Consider the following 23703-nt stretch of genomic DNA (forward strand, 5'->3'; position numbering starts at 1 on the left):
GACTTCCTTCATTGCCTCAAAGTGGACTTAGACAGCATGGAAGAGATAGCAGATCTTCTGTCCACTGGTTCACTTCCCCAAATGGCTGTCTGGGAGGGCCAGGCCTCCTACAGCAACCTGGAACTGTATGCAGGTCAGCCACATGGATGGGAAGGTCCCGAGAACCTGATCCATCACCTGCTGCCCTCCCTGGCCTGACAGCAGGAGTTGGATGGGCAGTGCAGCAGGAAGAGCAGCCTGGCCTAGAACCTGTGCTCATCCGGGATGCCAGCATTGCAGGTGGCAGATTAGCCTGCCTTGACACAATGCCGACCCCCTAAGATGAGGTTGGAAGAACTTGCAGTGTGGGGTATGCATTTGGTCCAGCAGCAGATCAGGTGTCTTGTGATGCCCACATCCCACATGGCAGTGCTGGGATTCCACTCCAGTCATTGCTCCCATTTGAGTCCTGCTCATACACACTGAGGCTGGCAACATGTCATGGCAAGGACTGTGTTGGCCCCAACACCCTCATAGGACACCTGAATAAGCACTTGGTGCCCAGCATCAGCCTGGACCAGCACTAGCTCTTTCAGAGATTTAGAAAGGAAATCAGCACATGGGAGATTTGTGTCTTTCTGTTTGTCCTCTTGTATCTCTCTGCCTTTGTAGATGGATTCAAGAAATATTTTAGTTATGAGAAAGACAGAGTAACACAGAGACAAGAACAGACAGAAAGATAAATAGATCCATCTGCTACTTCACATCCCAACCAGTCTCCATGGTTGGATCAGGCCCATCTAAGTCAGGAACTGGAAACCCCATGCCCGTCTCCTGTTGTTTGAGAGGACCCAAGAATCTGGGTCATTTTCTGCTGTCTTCTCTGGCATATTGGCAAGGAGCTGAATCACATCCTGGGCAGCTGGCAGTGCAACCCTCTGCATTGCTGCAGTTGTGAGACCAGGCCGTGTTCTGTATCCCACCTCCCTGTCCATACATACTGTGGAAGGCAGCAGGAGATGATTCTAGCATGTAGGACTCTGCCACACACCCTCTAATCCTGTGTTAAGCTCTTCACTGCTGGCATCAGCAGTAGCAGTTTCAAAAATTTGGGGAGAGAAATAGCAGACCAGACATTCCTATCTGTTTTTGTGTGTCACTTGATCTCTCTGCCTTGCCTGTTATGCTTTCACAATCTGTTCTGTTTAGTTGAAGGAGGAATAGCCATGAGAGGATGAGACAAACAGACATGGAGCTCTTCCTTTGCCTGGATCACCCCCCAAAATGGCTGCAAAAGTACGGTCAAGACCACTTCAGAGCTGGGAGGCCAGAACTGCATGCTGGTCCCTGCTGTGGGTGTCAGGGACCCAAGTGATTTGGCCATCTTGGGCTTCCATCCCAGATACATTAGCAGGGAGCTGCTTTAGAACCTGAAAACAGGCTCCCATGTGCCCCATGGGAGTTGCCAGCTGAGGCCAGCATTCTGAGCCACAAGACGAGTCTGTGCTCAGCCTTTGAAAGTTGTGTACTCATGACTTTGTCTTAATCCGTGTTATCAGTGACGTTGTAACCTAATCGGGAACACAGTGCATGTTGCTGGTCTGTTTCTCTGGTTTCTGCCTGCCTCTCAAATCAACAAAGCTTGGCTTTGGTAGATTATGGTTACTGTTACATTTGCTTTCTTGTTTTCTTCGTAAGGTGTCTTTCATCACCCAAAATAGACTTAGCCAGAGAGAGCTGGTGAGCCAGAGAGACAATCTTCCATCTGCTGATACACTGCCCAGAGGGCTCTCAGGGCAGACCAAGCCTTCCAGAACAACTTTGCACTGCATCCATGTGAGCCACTTGGATGAGAGGGGCCAAGTGCCTGCTCCATTACCTGCTGCCTTCCCAGGAGCAATAGCAGGGAGCGGGATAGGAAGTAGAGCAACTGGGACTAGAACCTGTGCTCATCTCAGATGCCTGCATTGTGGGCAGTAGCTTAACCCACTGAGCCACAATGCCTGCCCCCAGGGTGAAGCTGAAAAAAACTAAAGCTCTGGGGTATGCATTTGGTCAGATATGTCCTATGATACCCAAATCCCACATTGGCAGTGACTGGGTTCATTTCCAGGCCCTCCTCCCATTCCAGCTTCCTTCTCTAACATACCTTGGCAGGCTGGAGGACATGGCAAGGACTGTGGCAATGACCCACATGGGACACCAGGAAAAAGCGCTTGGCACCCAGTTTCAGCCTAGATCAGTGTAACCTGTTTCACATATTGAGGGAGGAAATCAGCATATGGGAAATTTCTGTCATTTTTATCTATCCCCCACCTCTGTCTCTCCCTTTTTGCTGAAGGGTTCCAGAAGTATTTCAGATTGGGAACGGCAGAAGAACACAGTGATAGAGATAGATAAAGAGAAAGAGAAAGAGACCCTCCATCTGATGGTTCGCTCCCCAGATGGCCTCCATGGCTGGGTCAGGCCAGTATAAAGCCAGGATCTTAGAGCCTGAAAACGATTTCCCAAGTGGGTGGAGGCCCAAGATCATGGCCTTCTGTTGAGTTGCAAGGCACATTAGCAAGGAGCTGCATGACATCCTGGGAAGCTGGGAATGCGACCCTCTGCACTGCTGCAGTTACAAGTCTAGGCTCTGTTCCCAATCCCAGCTTCCTGTCTATACATGTAGTGCAAGACAGGAAGAGATGGTTCAAGCATGTGGGATCCTGCCACACACCTGGAGACCTGGGTTATGCTCCTTGGCATGGTGTCAACCTGAACTAGCACTACCAGAAACTGGGGAGGGAAACAGATCAGACATTTCGCTCTGTTTGTGTCCCATGTATCCCTGCCTTGTCTTTTTTGCTTTCAAGATTTATTTGTTACAGGTGGAGTGACAGCCAGAGATGGAGAGACAGAGAGAGTTGGAGAACTTCCATTTTCTGGATCATCCCCTAAAATGGTGACAAAGACTTGGGCACAACCAGGTGGAATCCAGGAGCCTAAAACTTCATGCTCGTCTCCATTGGGTGGTAGGATCCCAAGTTATTTGGCCATCTTGAGCTGCCATCCGAGGCGCATTAGCAGAGTACTCATGGATAAGCACAATCTGGTCTCCTGTATGCCCCAATGGGAGTGGCCACCTGAGGCCCAACACCCTGTGCCATAGGGTAGCCGTAGGGTAGCCATAGGCTCAGTCTTTGAAAGTTGTGCATTCATGACTTCATCTGACCTCATCTAGTTCTCACTGATGCTTTAACCTCATGGGGACTCCAGTGCATACTGTTGGTCTGTGGGGCTGCTCTGTTTCTCTGGCTTCTATCTGTCTTTTTGCCTTTCATATATGCAAAGCTATGATTTTGGAAGAGATTTTGGTTACCATTACATTTGTTTGCTTTCTTTGTAGGACATCCTGCATTGCCTGAAAGTGGACTTAGGCAGTGGTTCACTCCCCAAATGGCTGTTGAGCCAGGCCAAGCCTTACACAGCGACATGGAACTGTACGCAGGTCAGACACATGGGTAGGAGGGTCCCAAGAACCTGTTCCATCACCTGACGCCTTGCTAGTGCAACAGCAGGGAGCTGGATGGAAAGTGGACCAACTAGGACTAGAACCTTTGCTCATGTGGGAAGCTGGCATTGAAGGCAGTGGCTTACTATCTGGGTCACAAAGCCAGCCTCCAGTATGAGGTTGTGTGGGAAATTCTGAAGTGTGGAATACGCATTTGGTCCAGCCAGCTCGGTTGTGTCTTGTGATGCCCACATCCCACATGGCACTGCCTAGGTTATACTCCACTCACTGTTCCATTCCAGTGTCCTGCTCATACAAACCAAGGTTGGCAACAGGTCACAGCAAGGACTGTTGGCCCTTACACCCACGTGGGGCACTTAAAGTAAGAGCCTGGTGCCCAGAGTCAGCCCAGACCAGTGATAGCTCTTTCAGAGATTTGGGGAGGAAATCAGTATGTGAGAGGTTTCTATCTTTCCATCTGTTGTTCTCCTCTGGCTCTCTGTTTTTCACTAATGAGTTCAGAAGTACTTTAGTTATGGGAAAGGAAGAGGAACACAGACACAAGGACAGAGAGAGAAAGAGAAAGAGATCTTCTATCTGCTGGTTCACACCCTAAACAGCCTCCATGGCTGGGTCAGGCCCGTCTAAACCCAGGATCTGGAAACCATATCCTAGTCTCCCGTGTGCTATTGGCTTCCATGGTAGGTTAGCAAGAAGCTGCATCAGAGCCTAGGCGGCCAGCAATGCAATCCTATGCATTGCTGCAGTTGGCAAGTCCAGGCTTTCTGCCCATACACACTTGGAGGAAGCAGGTGATGGTTCCCAAATGTGGGGCCCTGCCACACAGCTGAGAGACCCAGGTAAGCTTCTGTGCCAGGGCTCAGCCTGGACCAACACCAGAAGTATAAGAAATTGGGAAGGGAAAAAGCAAACTAGACATTTCTATCTGCCTGTCTTCTCTGTTCACCTCTCTGCCTTGTCCTTTTGCTTCTAAGTTATATTTTGTTTAGTTGAAAGACAGAGTATCAGTGACAGATGGAGAGACAGACAGAGCTGGAAATCTTCCATTATCTGGATCACTCCTCCAATGGCTGTAAAGGCCTGGGCAGCACCAGGTGGAGGCCAAGAGCCCAAACTTGCTTGCCTATACCCGCTGTAGGTGATGGGGACCCAAGCGAACAAGCCACCTTTGGCTGGAATCCCATTAGCCGGGAGCTGCATGGGAAGCACAACCTGGGGTCTCATTTGCCATGCCTCAATGGCCAGCTTAGGCCCAACCCCCTGTGCCACAAGGCTAGCCCCATACTCAGCCTCAAAGTCATGTATTCATGACTTTGTTTTTCTTCATAAGTGTTCTCAGTGATGCTTTAACCTGATTAGAACCACAGTACATATTGCTGGTCTTTGGGGTTGCTCTGTTTTTCTGGTTTCTATCTGTCTGTCTGCCTCTCAAGTCCACAAAACTATGATTTTTTGTTGAAATTTTGGTTACCATTACATTTGTTTGTTTTTCTGTTTTCTTTGTAGGACTTCCTTCATTGCCTTAAACTGGACTTAGGCTGCTAGAGCCAGCATAGAAGAGAGATAGATCATTCATCTGCTGGTTCACTCCCCAAATGGTTGTCATGGCAGGCCAAGCCCTCCACAACAACCTAGCACTGCATCCAGGTCTTCCACTTGGGTACAGGGGCCCGAGTACCTGATCCATCATTGGATGCCTTCCCAGTCCCATTAGCAGGGAGCTGGATGGGAAGTTGAGCAGCCAGGACTGGGACCTTTGCTCATCTGGGATGCCAGTATTGCAGGTAGTGGCTCAACCTGCTAGACCACAATGGCAGCCCCAAGATGAGGTTGGAAAAACCTAAAGCAGTGGAGTACATATTTGGTCCAGTCAGCAGCTCAGTTGTGTCTTATGATGCCCATATCACACAAGGTAGCAGCTGGGTTCAACTCCAGGCTCTGTTCCCAATCCAGCTTCCTGCTTGTACATAACAAGGTTGACAACAGGTCATGGGAAGGGCTAGGGTGGGATACTTGGAGTAAGTGCCATGCAGCTTGCTTCAGCCTGGTCCAGTGCTAACTCCTTCAGAAATTTGGGAAGGAAATCAACACATGGCAGGTTTCTTTTTCAGTCTTTCTGCCCCCTGAAACTCTCTGTTTTTACCGATGGGTTCTTGAAGTATTTTAGTTATAGGAAAGGCAGAGGAACACAGAGATAAGAACACAAGAGATAAGAAAGAGAAAGAGAGTTCTTCTATATACTTGTTCACACTCCACACGGGCCCCATGGCTGGGTCAGGTCAGTCTAAAGTCAGGATCTGGAAACCCCATCCCAGTCTCTTGTGTGATTGGGAGGGCCTTAGAATGAGGGCCATCTCTGCCTTCCCTGACACATTAGCAAGGAGTTGCATCGCAACCCTCTGCATTGCTGCGGTTGCAAGCCCAGGCTCTGCTCCCAATCCCAGCTTCCTGCCCACACACATTGTATGAAGCAGCAGATGTAGATTCCAGCTCATGGGACCCTGCCACACAGTTGAGCCACCTGTGTTAAGCTCCTGGGGCCTGGCGTCAGCCTGACCCAGCACTAGCAGTTTCAGAATTTGGGGAGCGAAACAGCAGAGCAGACATTTATGTCTATCTGTCTCTGTCCACCTTTCTACCTGCCTTATTTTTCTTGCTTTTAAGATTTGTGTTTAGTTGAAAAGTGGAGTGATAGCAAGAAAGGGAGAGCAGAGTGACATGGAGGTTTTCCATCCCCTGGAGTACCCCCAAATGGCCAAAATGGCTGTGGTGGGACCTGGCCATACCTGGTAGGCCAGGACTACATGCTAGTCCCTGCTGTGGGTTTCAGGGGGCTTAACTGATAAGGGCTGTCTTGGATTGCCATGCCTGGCACATTAGCAAGGAGTTGCATAGGAAGCAGAACTTGAGCTCCAATAATTTACCCTTCAAATGGCCAGCTGAGGCCCAACTCCTTGTGCCATAAGACTATCCCCACTCTCAGCCTTTGGAAGTCATGTATTGCTGACTTCATTTGACTTCATCTGTGCTCTCAGTGACATTTTAACCTGATCAGGACTCCAGTGCATATTGCTCATCTTTAGGGCCAACGGTGATTCTCTGCCTTCTGTCTGTGTCTTCCTCTCAAATCAAAAGCTGTGGTTTTGCTAGAGTTTGGTTTTCTTTTTTTTTAAACTTTTATTTAATGAATATAAATTTCCAAAGTACAGCTTATGGATTACAATGGCTTCCCCCCCCCCATAACTTCCCCCCACCGGCAACCCTCCCCTTTCCCTCTCCCTCCCCCTTCCATTCGCATGAAGATTCATTTTCAATTCTCTTTATATAAAGAAGATCAGTTTAGCATACATTAAGTAAAGATTTCAACAGTTTGCTCCCACACAGAAACATAAAGTGAAAAATACTGTTTGAGTACTAGTTATAGCATTAAATCACAATGTACAGCACATTAAGGACAGAGATCCTACATGAGGAGTAAGTGCACAGTGACTCCTGTTGTTGACTTAACAAATTGACACTCTTTTTTATGGCATCAGTAATCACCCTAGGCTCTTGTCATGAGTTGCCAAGGCTATGGAAGCCTTTTGAGTTCACCGACTCTGATCATATTTACACAAGGTCGTAGTCAGAGTGGAAGTTCTGTCCTCCCTTCAGAGAAAGGTACCTCCTTCTTTGATGACCTGTTCTTTCCACTAGGCTCTCACTTGCGGAGATCTTTCATTTAGGTCATTTTTTTTTTTTTTGCCAGAGTGTCTTGGCTTTCCATGCCTGAAATACTCTCATGGGCTTTTCAGCCAGATCCACATGCCTTAAGGGCTGATTCTGAGGCCAGAGTGCTGTTTAGGACATCTGCCATTCTATGAGTCTGCTGTGTATCTCACTTCCCATGTTGGATGGTTCTCTCCCTTTTTTATTCTATCAGTTAGTATTTGCAGACACTAGTCTTGTTTATGTGATCCCTTTGGCTCTTAGTCCTATCATTATGATCAATTGTGAACTGAAATTGATCACTTGGACTAGTGAGATGGCATTGGTACATGCCACCTCAATGGGATTGAATTGGAAACCCCTGGTATGTTTCTAACTCTACCGTTTGGGGCAAGTCAGCTTGAGCATGTCCCGAATTGCACATCTCTTCCCTCTCTTATTCCCACTTTTATATTTAACAGTGATCACTTCTCAGTTAAGTTTCAGCACTTAAGAATAACTGTGTATTTTTTTTTTTTTGACAGGCAGAGTGGACAGTGAGAGAGAGAGACAGAGAGAGAAAGGTCTTCCTTTGCCGTTGGTTCACCCTCCAATGGCCGCCGCTGCAGCCGGCGCACCGCGCTGATCCTGGCAGGAGCCAGGAGCCAGGTGCTTTTCCTGGTCTCCCATGGGGTGCAGGGCCCAAGCACCTGGGCCATCCTCCACTGCACTCCCTGGCCATAGCAGAGAGCTGGCCTGGAAGAGGGGCAACCGGGACAGAATCCGGCGCCCCAACCGGGACTAGAACCCGGTGTGCCGGCGCCGCAAGGTGGAGGATTAGCCTATTGAGCCACGGCGCCGGCAAGAATAACTGTGTATTGATTACAGTATTCAACCAAAAGTATTAAGTAGAACAAACAAAAAAAAATACTAAGAGGGATAATGTATTAAGTTGTTCATCAACAGTCAGGGCAAGGGCTGATCAAGTCACCATTTCCCATAGTGTTCATTTCACTTTATTTTATTTTTATTTTTTATTTTTTGACAGGCAGAGTGGACAGTGAGAGAGAGACAGAGAGAAAGGTCTTCCTTTGCCATTGGTTCACCCTCCAATGGCCGCCACAGCTGGCGCGCTGCAGCCAGCGCACCGTGCTGATCAGATGGCAGGAGCCAGGTGCTTCTCCTGGTCTCCCATGGGGTGCAGGGCCCAAGCACTTGGGCCATCCTCCACTGCACTCCCGGGCCACAGCAGAGAGCTGGCCTGGAAGAGGTGCAACCAGGACAGAATCTGGTGCGCCGACCAGGACTAGAACCCAGTGTGCCGGCGCCGCAAGGCGGAGGATTAGCCTAGTGAGCCATGGTGCCTTCTCATTTCACTTTAACAGGTTTCCTTTTTGGTGCTCGGTTAGTTGTCACCAATCAGGGAGAATATATGATATTTGTCCCTTTGGGACTGGCTTGTTTCACTCAGCATGATGTTTTCCAAATTCCTAACAGGGATCACTTTTCAGTTAAAATTTAAACACCTAAGAATAATTGTGTTAATTACAGAGTTCAACCAATAGTACTAGAACAAAAAAAATACTAAAATGGATAAAGTATTACATTGTACATCAACAATCAGGACAAGAGCTGATCAAGTCACTGTTTCTCATTGTGTCCATTTCACTTCAACAGGTTTCCCCTTTGGTGCTCAGTTAGTTGTCGCCGATCAGGGAGAACATATGATATTTGTCCCTTTGGGACTGGCTTGTTTCACTCAGCATGATGTTTTCCAGATTTCTCCATCTTGTTGCAAATGACCGGGTTTCATTGTTTTTGACTGCTGTATAGTATTCTATAGAGTACATGTCCCATAATTTATTTACCCAGTCTACTGTTGATGGGCATTTGGGTTGGTTCCAGGTCTTAGCTATTGTGAATTGAGCTGCAAAAAACATTAATGTGCAGACAGCTTGTTTGTTTGCCAATTTAATTTCCTTTGGGTTAATTCCAAGGAGTGGTATGGCTGGATTTTATGGTAGGCTTATATTCAGGTTTCTGAGGAATCTCCAAACTGACTTCCATAGTGGCTTAACCAGTTTGCATTCCCACCAACAGTGGGTTAGTGTCCCTTTTTCCCCACATCCTCGCCAGCATCCGTTGTTGGTAGATTTCTGAATGTGAGCCATTTTAACCGGGGTGAGGTGAAACCTCATTGTGGTTTTGATTTGCATTTCCCTGATTGCTAGTGATCCTGAACATTTTTTCATGTGTCTGTTGGCCATTTGGACTTCCTCTTTTGAAAAATGTCTATTGAGGTCCTTGGCCCATCTCTTAAGTGGGTTGGTTGTTTTGATGTTGCGGAGTTTCTTGATTTCTTTGTAGATTCTGGTTATCAACCCTTTATCTGTTGCATAGTTTGCAAATATTTTTTCCCATTCTGTCGGTTGCCTCTTCACTTTCCTGACTGTTTCTTTTGAAGTACAGAAACTTCTCAATTTGATGCAATCCCAATTGTTAATTTTGGCTTTGACTGCCTGTGCTTCTGGGGTATTTTCCAAGAAGTCTTTGCCAGTACCTATATCTTGCAGGGTTTTTCCAACGCTCTCTAATAATTTGATGGTGTCGGGTCGTAGATTTAAGTCTTTAATCCATGTTGAGTGAATTTTTGTGTAAGGTGAAAGGTAGGGGTCTTGCTTCATGATTCTGCACATGGAAATCCAATTTTCCCAGCACCATTTATTGAATAGATTGTCCTTACTCCAGGGATTGGTTTTGGATCCTTGATCAAATATAAGTTGGCTGTAGATGTTTGGGTTGATTTCTGGTGTTTCAATTCTGTTCCATTGGTCTATCCATCTGTTTCTGTACCAGTACCATGCTGTTTTGATAACAACTGCCCTCTAGTATGTCCTGAAATCTGGTATTGTGATGCCTCCGTCTTTGTTTTTGTTGTACAAGATTGCTTTAGCTATTCAAGGTCTCCTTTGTCTCTGTATGAATTTCAGCATCATTTTTCTAGATCTGAGAATGTCTTTGGTATCTTGATTGGTATTGCATTGAATGTATAAATTGGTTTTGGGAGAATGGACATTTTGATGGGATTGATTCTTCTAATCCCTGAGCATGGACGATTTTTCCATTTTTTGGTATCCTCTTCTATTTCTTTCTTTAAGGTTTTGTAATTTTCATCGTAGAGATCTTTAACGTCCTTGGTTAAGTTTATTCCAAGGTATTTATTTTTGTAGCTATTGTGAATGGGATTGATCTTAGAAGTTCTTCCTCAGCTGTGGCATTGCCTGTGTATACAAAGGCTGTTGATTTTTGTGCATTGATTTTATACCCTGCTACTTTGCCAAACTCTTCTATGAGTTCCAGTAGTCTCTTAGTAGAGTTCTTTGGGTCCCCTAAATACAGAATCACATCATCTGCAAAGAGGGATAGTTTGAGTTCTTCCTTCCCAATTTGTATCCCTTTAATTTCTATTTATTGCCTAATAGCTCTGGCTAAAACTTCGAGAACTATATTGAATAGCAGTGGTGAGAGTGGGCATTCCTGTCTGCTACCAGATCTCAGTGGAAATGCTTCCAACTTTTCCCCATTCAATAGGATGTTGGCCGTGGGTTTTTCATAGATTGCTTTGATTGTATTGAGGAATTTATTCGTTTTTTTCTCTCCTCCAGTCAGCCTGGTGAACTTTCCCCAGTGGAGCTTCAGGCCTCGTTCCCTGTAGGCTCTTTCTGCCTTTCCCCGCCAAGGTCTCGGGTTACCGGGGTTTTTGTCTCACCTCCCCTTCCAGTGCTGGTGTGCAGACTCTGAGGCTCGGCTTCTGTGGCAGCTCGGCTCCTGTGGCTCAGCTTCCACGTGGTGGGCGACCTTGCTCTCCCCGTAGGTCCTCCGTGTCACATCCACTAGATCCGGAAGAGTTTCCTCTGCAATTTTTTCCTGAGCCTTTTCCTGAGGCTACAGTAACTCCACTTTTATTAAACTCTTTTCCCGGACTATCAGTGCGTGCCCTCACTGTTCCGCCATCTTGGCTCTGAGAGTTTGGTTTTCATTACATTTGTTTGTTTTCTTTGTAAGATGTCCTTCATTGCCTGAAAAATCTATTCAGGGATAGCCAGAGAGGCAGAAAGAGACAGATCTTCTGTCTCCTGGTTCACTCCTTAATGGTCTCTTGGGGTGGGCAAGGCCTTCCACAGAAACTTGGAACTACATCCAGGTATGCCCCATGGGTGGCAGGGTCCAAAGCACCTAATCTATCACCTGCTGCTTTCCCAGGTGCCATAATAGGGATCTGGATGATAATTGGAGCAGTCATTACAGGAACCTGTGCTCATCTTGGATGCTGGCATTGAAGGTGGCAGCTCAACGTGCTGGGGACAATGCCAGCCTTCCCAGAGGAAGCTTGAAAAGCCCTGTAATGTTGGGTATGAATTTGTCTCAGCCAGCACCCTAGGTGTGTCTTGTGATGCCCAAATCCCACATGGCAGTGCCTGGGATCCACTCCAGTACAGTTCCCATTCCAACTTCCTGCTCATACATTCTGTAGCAGGCCAGGGCAAGGCCTACGGTGCCCTGTCATCCATGCTGGACATGTGAAGTTAGCACCTGGAGCCCAGTTTCAGCCTGGACCAGCTCTAGTGCTTTCGGTGATTTGGGGAGAACATCAGCACATAGGAGATTTCTGTTTGTCTGCCTGACCCCTCTGGCTCTCTGCTGTCGCTGATAGGTTCAGGAAATATTTTAGTTATGGGAAAGGCAGAGAAACACAGAGACAAGGATAGACAATCAGAAAGAGAAAGAGATCTTCCATCTGCTGGTTCACACAGCAAACAGCCTCCACGACTGGGTCTGGCGAAGCTAAACTAGGAACTGGGAAGCACATCCTGGTCTTCCATGTGAGGGCGAGGGCCCAAGATGCAGGCCATCTTCTGCTGCCTTCCCCTACACGTTAACAAGGAGCTGACTGAGATCCTGGGCAGACAGAAAGCAACCTTGCGCATTGCTGCCTTGCAAGTCCAGACTTGATTCTCAATTGCAGCTTCCTGCCCATACATCCTGTGCAAGACAGCAGGAGATGGTTCAAGCACATGGGACCCCGCAACACACCTGAGAGACCTGGAGTAAGCTCTGGAGGCTGGACGTCAGCTTGGCCCAGCACCAGCAATTTCAGAATTTGTGGAGGGAAACTGCAGACCAGATGTTTATGTCTGTCTGTTTGTGTCCCCCTGTCTTTATTCCTTTTAATATTTGCTCTGTTTTGATGAAAGGTAGAGTGACAGCGAGAGAGGAGCAGACAGAGAGACATGAAGATCTTCCATCTCCTGCACCCCCTCCCCCAACAGCCAAAACGGCTGGGGCAGGACCTGGCCAAAGCTGAAAGCCCAGAACTGCATGCTGGTCCTTGTGTTGGATGGCAGGGGCCCAAGTGACTGGACCATACTGGGCTTCCATCCTGGGAGCATTAGCAGGGACCTGAATGGGAAGCAGAACTCATTTTCCTGTATGCTCCGCAGGAATGGATAACTCAGGCCCAACACCCCGAGCTTCAAGGCTTTCCCACAGCCAGGCTTTGAGAGTTGTGTATTTATGACTTCATTTGACTGCATATGTGCTCTCAGTGATGAGGAACCCAGTGCATATTGCTGGTCACTGAGGCTACTCTGATTCTCTGGCTTCTGTCTGTCTACCTCTGAAATCAACAAAGCTGTGATTTTCAGAGATTTTGGTTATCATTACATTTGTTTGTTTTCTTCTTTTCTTTGTAAGACATCTTTCATTGCCTGAAAGTAGACTTAGGCAGCCAAAGCTGGCAAGGCAGAGAGACAGATCTTCCATGCCCTGGTTCATTCCCCAAATGGCTGTCAGTGCAGGCCACGCCTTCCTCAGCTACCTTGAACTGCTACGTGTCTGTCACGTGGGCAGCAGGGACCCCAGTAGCTGATCCAGCAGTTGCTACTTTCCCAGATTTTTTTTTTTTTTTGACAGGCAGAGTTAGACAGTGAGAGAGAGAGAGAGAGAGAAAGGTTTTCCTTTCTGTTGGTTCACCCCCCAAATGGCCGCTATGGCCGGCGTGCTGCGCTGATCCGAAGCCAGGAGCCAGGTGCTTCCTCCTGGTCTCCTATGCGGGTGCAGGGCCCAAGCACTTGGGCCATCCTCCACTGCCTTCCTGGGCCACAGCAGAGAGCTGGACTGGAAGAGGAGCAACTGGGACGGAATCCAGCACCCCAACCAGGACTAGAACCTGGGGTGCCAGCGCCGCAGGCGGAGGATTAGCCTAGTGAGCTGCGGCGCCGGCCACGGCCACTTTCCCAGATTATTACGAGGTAGCTGTATTGGAAGTAGAGCAGCTGGGACTGGAGCCTGTGCTTATCTGGGATGCTGCCATTGCAGGTGGCAGATGAACGCGCTGGGCCACAATGGCTTCACCCAAGATCAGTTTGGGAAACCTAAAGCTGTAGGTTATGTGGGGTATGCATTTGGCCCAGCCAGCAGCTCAAGTGTGTCTTGTGATGCTCACATCCCATATGGCAGTGCTTGGGATCCAATTCAGGCTCTATTCCATCCCAGATTCCTGCTCTTACACATTGTGGCAGGTCGGAGGACATGCCAATGGCTACGGTAGGACCCCTGGAGTACCCCAGCTTCAGCCTGAACCACAGCTAGCTCTAACAGATTTGGGGAGGAAAGCAACACGTGGAAGATATCTATCAGAAATGTCTGTCTGTCTGTCTGTCTCCCTCCAGGAGTCTACTTTCGCTGGTGAGTTTGAGAAGTATTTTAGATATGGGAAAGGTAGAATAACACAGAGACAAAGAGAAAAAGGGAAAGAGACCTTCCATCTGATGGCCCACACACAAAGGGCCTCCATGGCTCGGTCAGGCCAGTCTTAAACCAGGATCTGAGAACCCCAGCATGGTTTCTCAAGTGTTTTGGAGGTTCCAAGATCATGGGGCAGCTTCTGCTGCCTTCTCCAGCACATTTTCAAAGAGCTGCATTGAATCCTGGGCAGCAGGGAATGCAACCCTCTGCAGTGCTGCAGTTGCAAGTCCAGGCCCTCTCCCCAATCCTAACTCCATGCCCACAGTGTGGGGGGCAGCAGGAGATGGTTCAAGCATCCCTATGGGACCCTGCCACACTGGGAGACCTGGGTTAAGCTCCTGGGCATGGTGTCCACCTAGTCCAGAACTAGCAGCTTCAGAAATTGGGGAGGGAAACAGCAGACTGGACATTTCTATTTGTCTGTCTGTCTGTGTCTATCTGTCTTCCTGCCTTGTCTTTTTTTACTTTCAAATTGTATTTTGTTTAGTTGAAGGCAGAGTGACAGTGAGAGAGGGAGAGACAGACAGGCATGGAGATCTTTCTTCCCCTGTATCACCCGCTAAACGTCTGTAATGACTGGGGCAGGAACAGGCTGAAGCCAGGAGCCCAGAACTGAGTCTATTCCTCGCTGTAGGTGTCGGGGCTACGTTGATTGGGCCGTCTCAGGCTGTCATCCCTGGTGCATGAACAGGGAGCTGCATGGGAAGCACAACCCGGACTCCTCTATGCCTTGTGTGAGTGGCCAGCTGAGGCCCAACACCTGAGCCACAAGGCTCGTCTCATGCTCAGCCTTTGAACGTCCAGTATGTATGACTACATTTGACTTCCTCTGTGTTCTCAGTGATTCTTTCTTCTCTCTTTTTTGAAGAACTGTTTATTTTATTTGAAAGTCAGAGTTACACAAAGAAGGAGAGGGAGAGAGAGAGAGAGATCTTCCATCCCCTGATTCACTCCTTAATTGGCCGCAGTGGCCGGAACTGGGCTGATCCGAAGCCAGGAGCCAGTAGCTTCTTCCAGGTCTCCCAGGCAGGTGCAGGGGCCCAAGGACTTGGGCCATCTTCTACTGCTTTCCCAGGCCATAGCAGAGAGCTGGATCAGAAGTGGAGCAGCCAGGACACAAACCAGTGCCCATATGGGATGTCAGCACCACAGGCTGCAGCTTTATCCACTTTACCACACTGCCAGCCTCTCAGTGATGCTTTAACCCAATCAGGACCCCAGTGCATATTGTTGGTCTTTGAGGCTACTCTGTCTCTCTGGCTTCTGTCTGCCTGGCCATCTCTCAGATCAACAAAGCCATGGTTTTGGTAGAGATTTTCATTACCGTGACATTTGTTTTCTTTGTAAGATGTCCTTCATTGCTTGACTGCTCACTTAGTTAGCAAGAGCTGGCGAGGCAGAGAGAGAGATCTTCCGTCTGTTGGTTCACTCCCCAAATCGCTGTCAGGGTGGGCCATGCCTTCTCCAGCAACCTGGAACTGGATCCAGGCAGGCCACCTGTGCAGCAGGGGCCCTAGTACCTGATCCATCACCTGCTGCTTTCCCAGGTGTATTACTATGGAACTTGATGCAAATTGGAGCAGAGTGTGGGGAGCAATCCGGACTAGACTAGGTTACTCGAATTAAGACTTATTCTATGCATCTGCTCTCCCACAATATGGCGCTGGGAGAGAAGTAAACAGCTTCCGCACAGCTGCCTCCAGTTCAACCAATTAACTGTAGGACTTGCTCCTGATTGGAGAGCAGCGTACTCAGCCAAGTTGGGATTGGCGGAGGAGGACTATAAAGGAGGAGAGAGACGGCATGCACCAGGAACATCTATGGGGAACATCTAGCTGAAGGAACACCCGTGCAGCCCCCGAGAGAGCCGGCCGGCGGTGTGCCGCTCCCCTGCGGAAGTGGGGAATGCGGCCAGGGGGAACTGCCCTTCCACGGAGGTGGAAGGGATAGTAGCCAACCCGGGAAGAACCAGCAGCAAACCCGGGGAGGGCCGAGCAGACGAAAGAACAGCGCAGGGTTCAGTGTTGCTCCTCCATGAAGAGGGGGAGCGACATAATGGTGCCGTGACTCGGATAGGAAACCTAGGACGGATAGAAAACTTAGGAGGGAAGAAACGGGAAGAAGCAGGAAAATACCGGAGAGAGAGACTAGCAAACAGCCTAGGGAAAAGCCGGACGAAAAGGGTGCCGGAAGAAGCTATTGAAAGCCTAGGCATAGATTCGGATACGGACTACGGGGGGAAGCTGGGAGAAATCTCTAAGGTCGAAAGTGAAAGTGAAAGCTAGAACAAACAGACTCGGACGCGGACTGTGGGGAGAGGCCAGGAGAAATGAGGGAGGAATATCGTTGGAGGAAAGCTTGGGAAAACATACCGGGTAGAGAAAAATGTTAGGGAAATTGAAGCCGCGGGGGGCAGGCCAAGGCGGAAACGAAAGCCACTTTGGGATTCTCAAGTTAGCCCGGGAATAGGGGGCGAAAAGTTAAAACCAGAAGCTGAGACGCAAGCCAGGTTGGGATCCGTCTGATTAGCCCGGGGAGCAAAGGACGGGAAGCCAAACCGTGGGGCGGAGACGTACGCTGGGTTGAATTCGCCAGGCTAGCCCGGGGAACTTGGATTGAATGCTAGTGGTGGAGACGCAAGCTACACTGTGTTACTCGCGGAGGCCGCCGCGTGCAGAGAGAGCACGGGGCGTGAATAGATAGGGAACGCTGGCGTAGGCCGTGGTTCAGACGCGAAAGGGTTAAGCGTGGAGACCGCGGAGCGCGCGAAGCCGAGCCGCGCAAAGCCGGGAAGCTGCGCAGATGAGAGAGGCGCGCGGGCTGAAGCGGCGCAGAGCCGGGAACCCGCCGGCGGGGCGAGGTGCCGGAAAGCCGCGGGGATAAGAGAAACAGAAGTTTGGAAGTGAAGTAAAAGAGAAATGGGAATGCTGGAAGATAGAAGTGAAATGGGAGAGGTAGGAATGCCCGGAGATAGAGAAATAGAGAAAAATAAGGCCTCCCCTCAACATGCCAATTAGAAGGCTTGGATTCGGTCTGCCCGATTAGTGAGGCGATGAGCACCTGGGCGGCTAGCCGCAGGTCACCGAAGACAGGCACGAATTAACATCAGTAAAGCTTCCCCACAATGCAACAATTAGGAGGCTTGGATTCGGTCTGCCTGATTTAAGGCGGTAAGCGTCAGCAAAGCTCGACCAGAGTATGAGCTGCAGGTCACCGAAGATAGGCACGAACCAACACTAATAAGTCTCCCCCACAATAAGGCAATGAGAAGGCTTGGATTCGGTTTGCCTGATAGGTCTTGTAAGTCCCCTGCAGGCAGAGCAGAGCATGCGCTGCAGGGCACCGAACACAGGCACGCATCAGCGCCTAAAAACCTCCTCACAATGGCGAAGAGAGGACCCGGATTCGGTTTTCCTGATTGATAGGACTTGTAAGAGCCTGTGGCAACTCTAGCAAGTAGAGCAGAGTGTGTGCCGCGGGACACCGAAGACAGGCGCGTATCAACGCCAAAAATAAAAAGAAAGGGGGATCTGTGGGGAGCAATCCGGACTAGACTAGGTTACTCGAATTAAGACTTATTCTATGCATCTGCTCTCCCACAATATGGCGCTGGGAGAGAAGTAAACAGCTTCCGCACAGCTGCCTCCAGTTCAACCAATTAACTGTAGGACTTGCTCCTGATTGGAGAGCAGCGTACTCAGCCGAGTTGGGATTGGCGGAGGAGGACTATAAAGGAGGAGAGAGACGGCATGCACCAGGAACATCTATGGGGAACATCTAGCTGAAGGAACACCCGTGCAGCCCCCGAGAGAGCCGGCCGGCGGTGTGCCGCTCCCCTGCGGAAGTGGGGAATGCGGCCAGGGGGAACTGCCCTTCCACGGAGGTGGAAGGGATAGTAGCCAACCCGGGAAGAACCAGCAGCAAACCCGGGGAGGGCCGAGCAGACGAAAGAACAGCGCAGGGTTCAGTGTTGCTCCTCCATGAAGAGGGGGAGCGACAGCAGAGGAGACTGGAACATGTTCTCATGTTGATGCTGGTGTTATGGCTGTTATCATAAGTGGGTGGACCACAATAATGGCCCCCAACATAAGACTGGAGAAACATGAAGCTCTGGGGTATGCATTTGGTCCGGCCAGCAGCTCAAGTGTGTCTTGTGATGCCCACATCCCACATGGAAGTGCCTGGGATCTTCTCCACACTCAGTTCCCATTCCAACTTCCTGCTCGTACACACTCTGGCATGTCATGACAAAGGATATGGGGACCTGCCATCCACATGGGACACATGGGGCATGCGCATGGCACCCCCCACCCTTTCATCCTGTAGCAACTCTAGCTCTTTCAAAGATTTTTGGAGGAAATCAGCACATGGGATATTTCTGTTAGAAATTTCTGTCTCTCGGTCTCTGGTTCTCTGCTTTCACTGATGGGTTTGGGAACTATTTCACTTACTGGAAAGGCAGAGGAACTCAGAGACAAGGACAGAGAGAAAGAGAAAAAGGTCTTCCATCTGCTGGTTCACACTCAAAACAGCTTCAAAGGTTAGGCCAGGGCAGTATAAAGCCAAGATCTGGGATCCTCATCCCCGTATCTCATGTGAGTGAGCTGGCCCTAGAATGAGGGCCATCTTCTGTTGCCTTCCCCGGCACAATAGCAAGGAGATGAATCCCATCCTGGGCAGAGAGCATTGCAAACCTCTGTATTGCTGCAGTTGCAAGTCCAGGCTCTGTTTCCAGTGCCGGCTTCCTGCTCACACACACTTGGAGGCAGCAGGTCATGGTTCAAGCACATGGGAACTTGCCGCACAGTTGGGAAACCCAAGTTGAGCTCCTGGGGCCTGGAGTCCACCTGATCCAGCACTAGCAATTTCAGAAATTTGAGGATGGAAACAGCAGAGCAGGCATATCTGTCTGTGTCCACTTGTCTTTCTGTCATGTCTTTTTGCTTTCTGGTTTTATTTTTCTTTAGTTGAAAGAGTGACATCGACTGATGAAGAGACAGAGACCCAGAGAAAGTTGGTGGTCTTCCATTACTTGGGATACCCCCTCAAATGGCCACAAAAGCTTGGAAAGCACTGCGTGGAAAATAGGAACCCAGACCTATACACTAGTCTCCGTTGTGGGTGTCAGGGAACCAAGTGATTGGGCTGTCTTGGGCTGCTATCCCGGGCACATTAGCAGAGAGCTACATGGGAAGCAGAATCTAGGCTCCCTTATACCTCATGTGAGTAGCCAGCTGAGGCCCCACACCCTGAGCCACAAGGCTGGTCCCACGCTTAGCCTTTGAAAGTCGTGTATTCATGACTTTATTTGTCTTCATCTGTTCTATCAGTGATGTTTTAACCTGATCAGGATCCTAGTGCATAGTGCTGGTCTTTGGGGCTGCTCTGATTCTCTGGCTTCTGTCTGTCTCCCTCTCAAATCAGCAAATCTGTGGTTTTGGTAGATTTTGGTTACCATTACATTTGTTTATTTTCTGGTTTTCTTTGTAAGATGTTCTTCATTGCCTAAAAGTAGATTTAGACAGTGAGAGCTGGTGAGGCAGACAGTGAGAGCTGGTGAGGCAGAGACAGATCTTCCATCTGCTGGTTTACTCTCTAGTGATGTCTGAGCAAGCCAGGTCTTCCCCAGCAACCTGGAACTGTATCCAGGATGGCTATGTGGGTGGCAGGGGCCCAAGTACCTTATCTAACACCTGCTGCCTATCCTGAGCATTACAAGATAGCTGGATGGGAAGTGGAACAGCTGGGACTGGAACCTATACACATATGGATGCTGGCATTGAAGGTATCTGCTTAAGCTGCTAGGCTACAAGGCCAGCTCCCAAGATGAGGTTGGAAGAACCTGCAGTGTGGGTATGCATTTGGCCCAGCCAGCAGCTCAGGTGTGTCTTGTGATGCCCACATCCCACATGGCAGTGCCCGGGATCCACTCCAGGCTCTGTTCCTGTTCCAACCTCCCACCTGTACACACCATGACAAACTGGAGGACATGGCAATGGCTATGGTGGGACACCTGAATTAATTACCTGACACCTGGCTTCAGCTTAGAGCAGTGCTGGCTCTCAAGCAATTTTGGGGAGGACATCAGCACAGGGGATATTTCTGCCAGAAATTTTTGTCTGTCCCTTCTGGCTCTCTGCTTTCACCAATGGGTTCGGGAATTATTTTAGTTACTGGAAAGGCAGAGAAACAAAGACCGAGATCTTCCATCTGCTGCGTCACGCCCCAAACATCCTCCATGGCTGGGTCAGGCCAGTCTAAAGCCAGGATCTGAGAACCCCATCCCAGTCTCCTCTATGTGTGGGAGGACCCAAGAAAGTGGGCCATCCTCTGCTGTCTTCCCCAACATATTAGCAAGGAGCTGCATTGCCTCCTCACCAAGGGCAGTGCAACCGTCTGCATTGCTGCAGTTGTCAGTCCAGGCTCTCTTCCAAATCTCAGCTTCCTGCCCACATACACTGTGAAGGCAGCAGGTGATGGTTCAATCACATGGGACCTTGCCACACACCTGAGGGACCTGGGTTAATCTCTGGGGGCGTAGTGTCCACCTAGTCTAGCACTAACAAGTTCAGAAATTGGGAAGGAAACAGCAGACTAGACATTTCTATTTGTCTATGTCCTCCTGTCCCCCTGCCTTATCTTTTTTGCTTCCAAGATTTATTCTGTTTAGTTGAAATTTGGAGTGACCTTGAGAGAGGAAGAGGCAGAGAGACATGGAGAACTTACATCCTCTGAAATAATTCCAAAATATCCGAAATGACTGGGGTAGGACCAGGCCAAAGCTGAACCAGAACTGCACGTTGGTCCCTGATGTGGGTGACAAGGGCCCAAGTGATTGGGCCATCTTGGGTTGCCATGCCAGGCACAATAGCAGGGAGCTGGATGGGAGGTGGAGCAGCTGGGACCAGAACTGTGCTCATCTGAGATGCTAGCATTGGAGGTAGAAGCTTATCCCACTGGGTCACAAAGCCAGCTCCCAAGCTGAGGTTGGAAGAATCTGCAGTGTGGGTATGCATTTGGACCAGCCAGCAGCTCAGGTGTGTCTTATGATGCCCACATCCCACATGGCAGTAGCTTGGGATCCACTCCAGACTCCGTTCCCATTCCAGCTTCCTGCTTGTGTACACTGGGGCAGGCAGCAGGCTATGGCAAGGAGTATGGTGGGACACTTGAGTAAGAGCCTGGTACCCAGTTTCAGCCTGGCTCAGCTTCAGCTCTCTTAGAGATCTGAGGAATAAATCAGCTCATAGGAGATTTCTTTTTTTAAAGATTTATTTTATTTATTTGAAAGACAGAGTTAGAGAGGTACAGATAGAGAGAGAGGTCTTCCATCTGCTGGTTCACTCCCCACATGGCTGCAACAGCTGGAGCTGTGCCGATCTGAAGCCAGGAGGCAGGAGCTTCTTCCGGGTCTCCCACATGGGTGCAGGGGCCCAAGGACTTGGGCCATCATCACTGCTATCCCATGCCACAGCAGAGAGCTGGATCAGAAGAGGAGCAGCCAGGACTAGAACTGTCGCCCATATGAGATGCCCAGACTGCAGGCCAGGGCTTTAACCTGCTGCGCCACAGCACCAGCCCCCGGGAGATTTCTGTCATAAATTTCTGTCTGCTGTCCCCTTCTGGCTTTCTGCTTTCCCTGATGGGTTCAGGAATTATTTAGTTATGGGGTAGGCAAAGGAACACAGAGACAAGGACAGAGAAGGGAAGAGATCTTCCAGCTGCTGGATCACACCAAAACAGCCTCCATGGCTGGGTCAGGCCAGTCTAAAGCCAGGATCTGGAAACCCCATCCCAGTCTCCTTGTGGGTGGGAAGGCCCGAGAAAGTGGACTATCTTTTGCCTTCCTTAGCACATTAACAAGGAGCTGTATCACATCCTGGCTAACGTTTGCACGACTCAGCATTGCTGCAGTTGTAAGTCCTGGCTCTGTTCCCAATCTCAGCTCCTGCCTATACACACTGTGCCAGGCAGCAGGTGATGATGTGAGAGGCTGCCATATACCTGTGGGATCTGGGTTAAGCTCTGGGAAAGTGATGTCAGCCTGACTGAGCTCTATCACAAATGGGGAGAGTGGGGCCAGAGCTGTGGCATAGTGGGTAAAGCCACCATTTACAGTGGGCATCCCATACAGACGTGGGTTCAAATCCCAGCTGCTCTGCTTCTGATCTAGCTCCCTTCTAATGTGTCTGGAAAACCAGTGGAAGACGTGCAAGTCCCTTGGCCCCTGCACTCATGTGGAAAACATGCATGAAACTCCTGGTTACTGGCTTCAGTCTGGCCTAGTCCTGGTCATTGTGGCCATCTGGAGAGTGAACCAGCAGATAGAAGATGTATCTCTCTCCCTCTCTCTCTGCCTTTGCCTCTCAGTCACTGTAAATCTGATATTCTGACATTGAAAGACAGAGTTACAGCGAGGGGGAAAGAAAGGGAGGGAAGGAGAGAGATTTTCCATCTTCTGGTTCACTCCCCACATGGTTGCAATGGCCGGAGCTGAGCCAATCTGAAGCCGGGAGCCAGGAGCCTCTTCCGGGTTTCCCACCTGGGTCCTGAGGACTTAGGCCATCATCCACTGCTTCCCAGTAGCATTAGCAGGGAGCTGGATCAGAAGTTGAGCCGCAGGGACTCCAACCAGTGCCTCTATGGGATGCTGGCACTGCAGGCTTTGGCTTTAACCTGCTGATTCACAAGGCTGGCCCCAAATAAATAAATCTGAAAAAAATTGGGGAGGGAAAGAGCACCAACACTTGTCTGTCTGTCTGTCTGTGATCCTTTGTCTTCCTGCCTTGTCTTTTTTTGCTTTCAGAATTTGTTCTGTTAAGTTGAAAGATGGAGTGATCACGTGAGAGGGGAGACAGAGAAACATGGAGATATTCCATTGCTTGTATCATGGCTACAATGCTTGGGGCAAGACCAGGACAAAGTCTGGAGGCCAGAACTTCATGCTGGTCCCTGCTGTGGTTGCAGGGGCCAAAGTGATTGGGTCTACATAGGACTTTCATCCCATTAGCAGTGAGCTGCAAGGGAAGCAGAACCCAGCCTCCCATATGCCCCATGCGAGTGGCCAGTGGAGGCCTAGCACCCTGAGCCACAAGGCTAGCTCCACACTCAGCCTTTGAAAGTCGTGTATGCACGAGTTCATTTGACTTTATCTGTGTTCTCAGTGATGCTTTAACCTGACTGGGACCCCAATGGGTATGGCTGGTCTTTTTTTGTGGCTCCTTTGAATCTCTAGCTTCTGTCTATCTGTCCACTTCTCAAATCAAGAAAGCTGTGGTTTTGGTAGAGATTATGGTTACCATTACATTTGTTTGTTTTCATTGTAAGACTTCCTAGATTGCCTTAAAGTTAACTTGGGCAATAGGCAAAAGATCTTCTGTCTGCTGGTTCACCGCCCCCCCCCCCAATTGCTTTCATGGTGGCCCAGGCCATCTACAGCAACCTGGAATTGCATCTTTGTCCACCATGTGGATAGTAGGGGCCTGAGTACCTGATCCATCACTTCTGCATTCCCAGGCACAAGAGCAGGGAGTTGGATAGAAAGTGGACCTAGACCCATATGAGAAGTTGGCATTGAGGGTGGCAATTTAACCAGCTGGGCCACAAAGCTGGCCCCCAAGCAGTTTGGAAAACTTGCAGTGTGGGGTATGCATTTGGTTCAGCCAGCAGCTTAGGTGTGTCTTGTGATGCCTGCATCCCACATGACAGTGTCTGGG

The 23703-nt window shown here is 49.4% G+C and overlaps 1 long non-coding RNA gene across 5 annotated transcripts in view; it reads left to right on the top strand.

Moving 5' to 3' along the window:
• Nucleotides 1-23703, top strand: part of LOC127484980 (uncharacterized) — a 67577-nt gene that overhangs the window by 21417 nt on the left and 22457 nt on the right. For 3 of the 5 annotated variants that reach the window (XR_011385429.1, XR_011385430.1, XR_011385433.1), the window contains one exon: nt 1-23703. This exon is cut by the window's right edge and continues 22457 nt beyond it. This is a non-coding gene — a long non-coding RNA (uncharacterized lncRNA). The other 2 variants (XR_011385431.1, XR_011385432.1) reach the window with 2 other exon arrangements.

The sequence above is a fragment of the Oryctolagus cuniculus genome, chromosome X, assembly GCF_964237555.1.
Source record: "Oryctolagus cuniculus chromosome X, mOryCun1.1, whole genome shotgun sequence".
NCBI classification, from domain to species: domain Eukaryota; kingdom Metazoa; phylum Chordata; class Mammalia; order Lagomorpha; family Leporidae; genus Oryctolagus; species Oryctolagus cuniculus.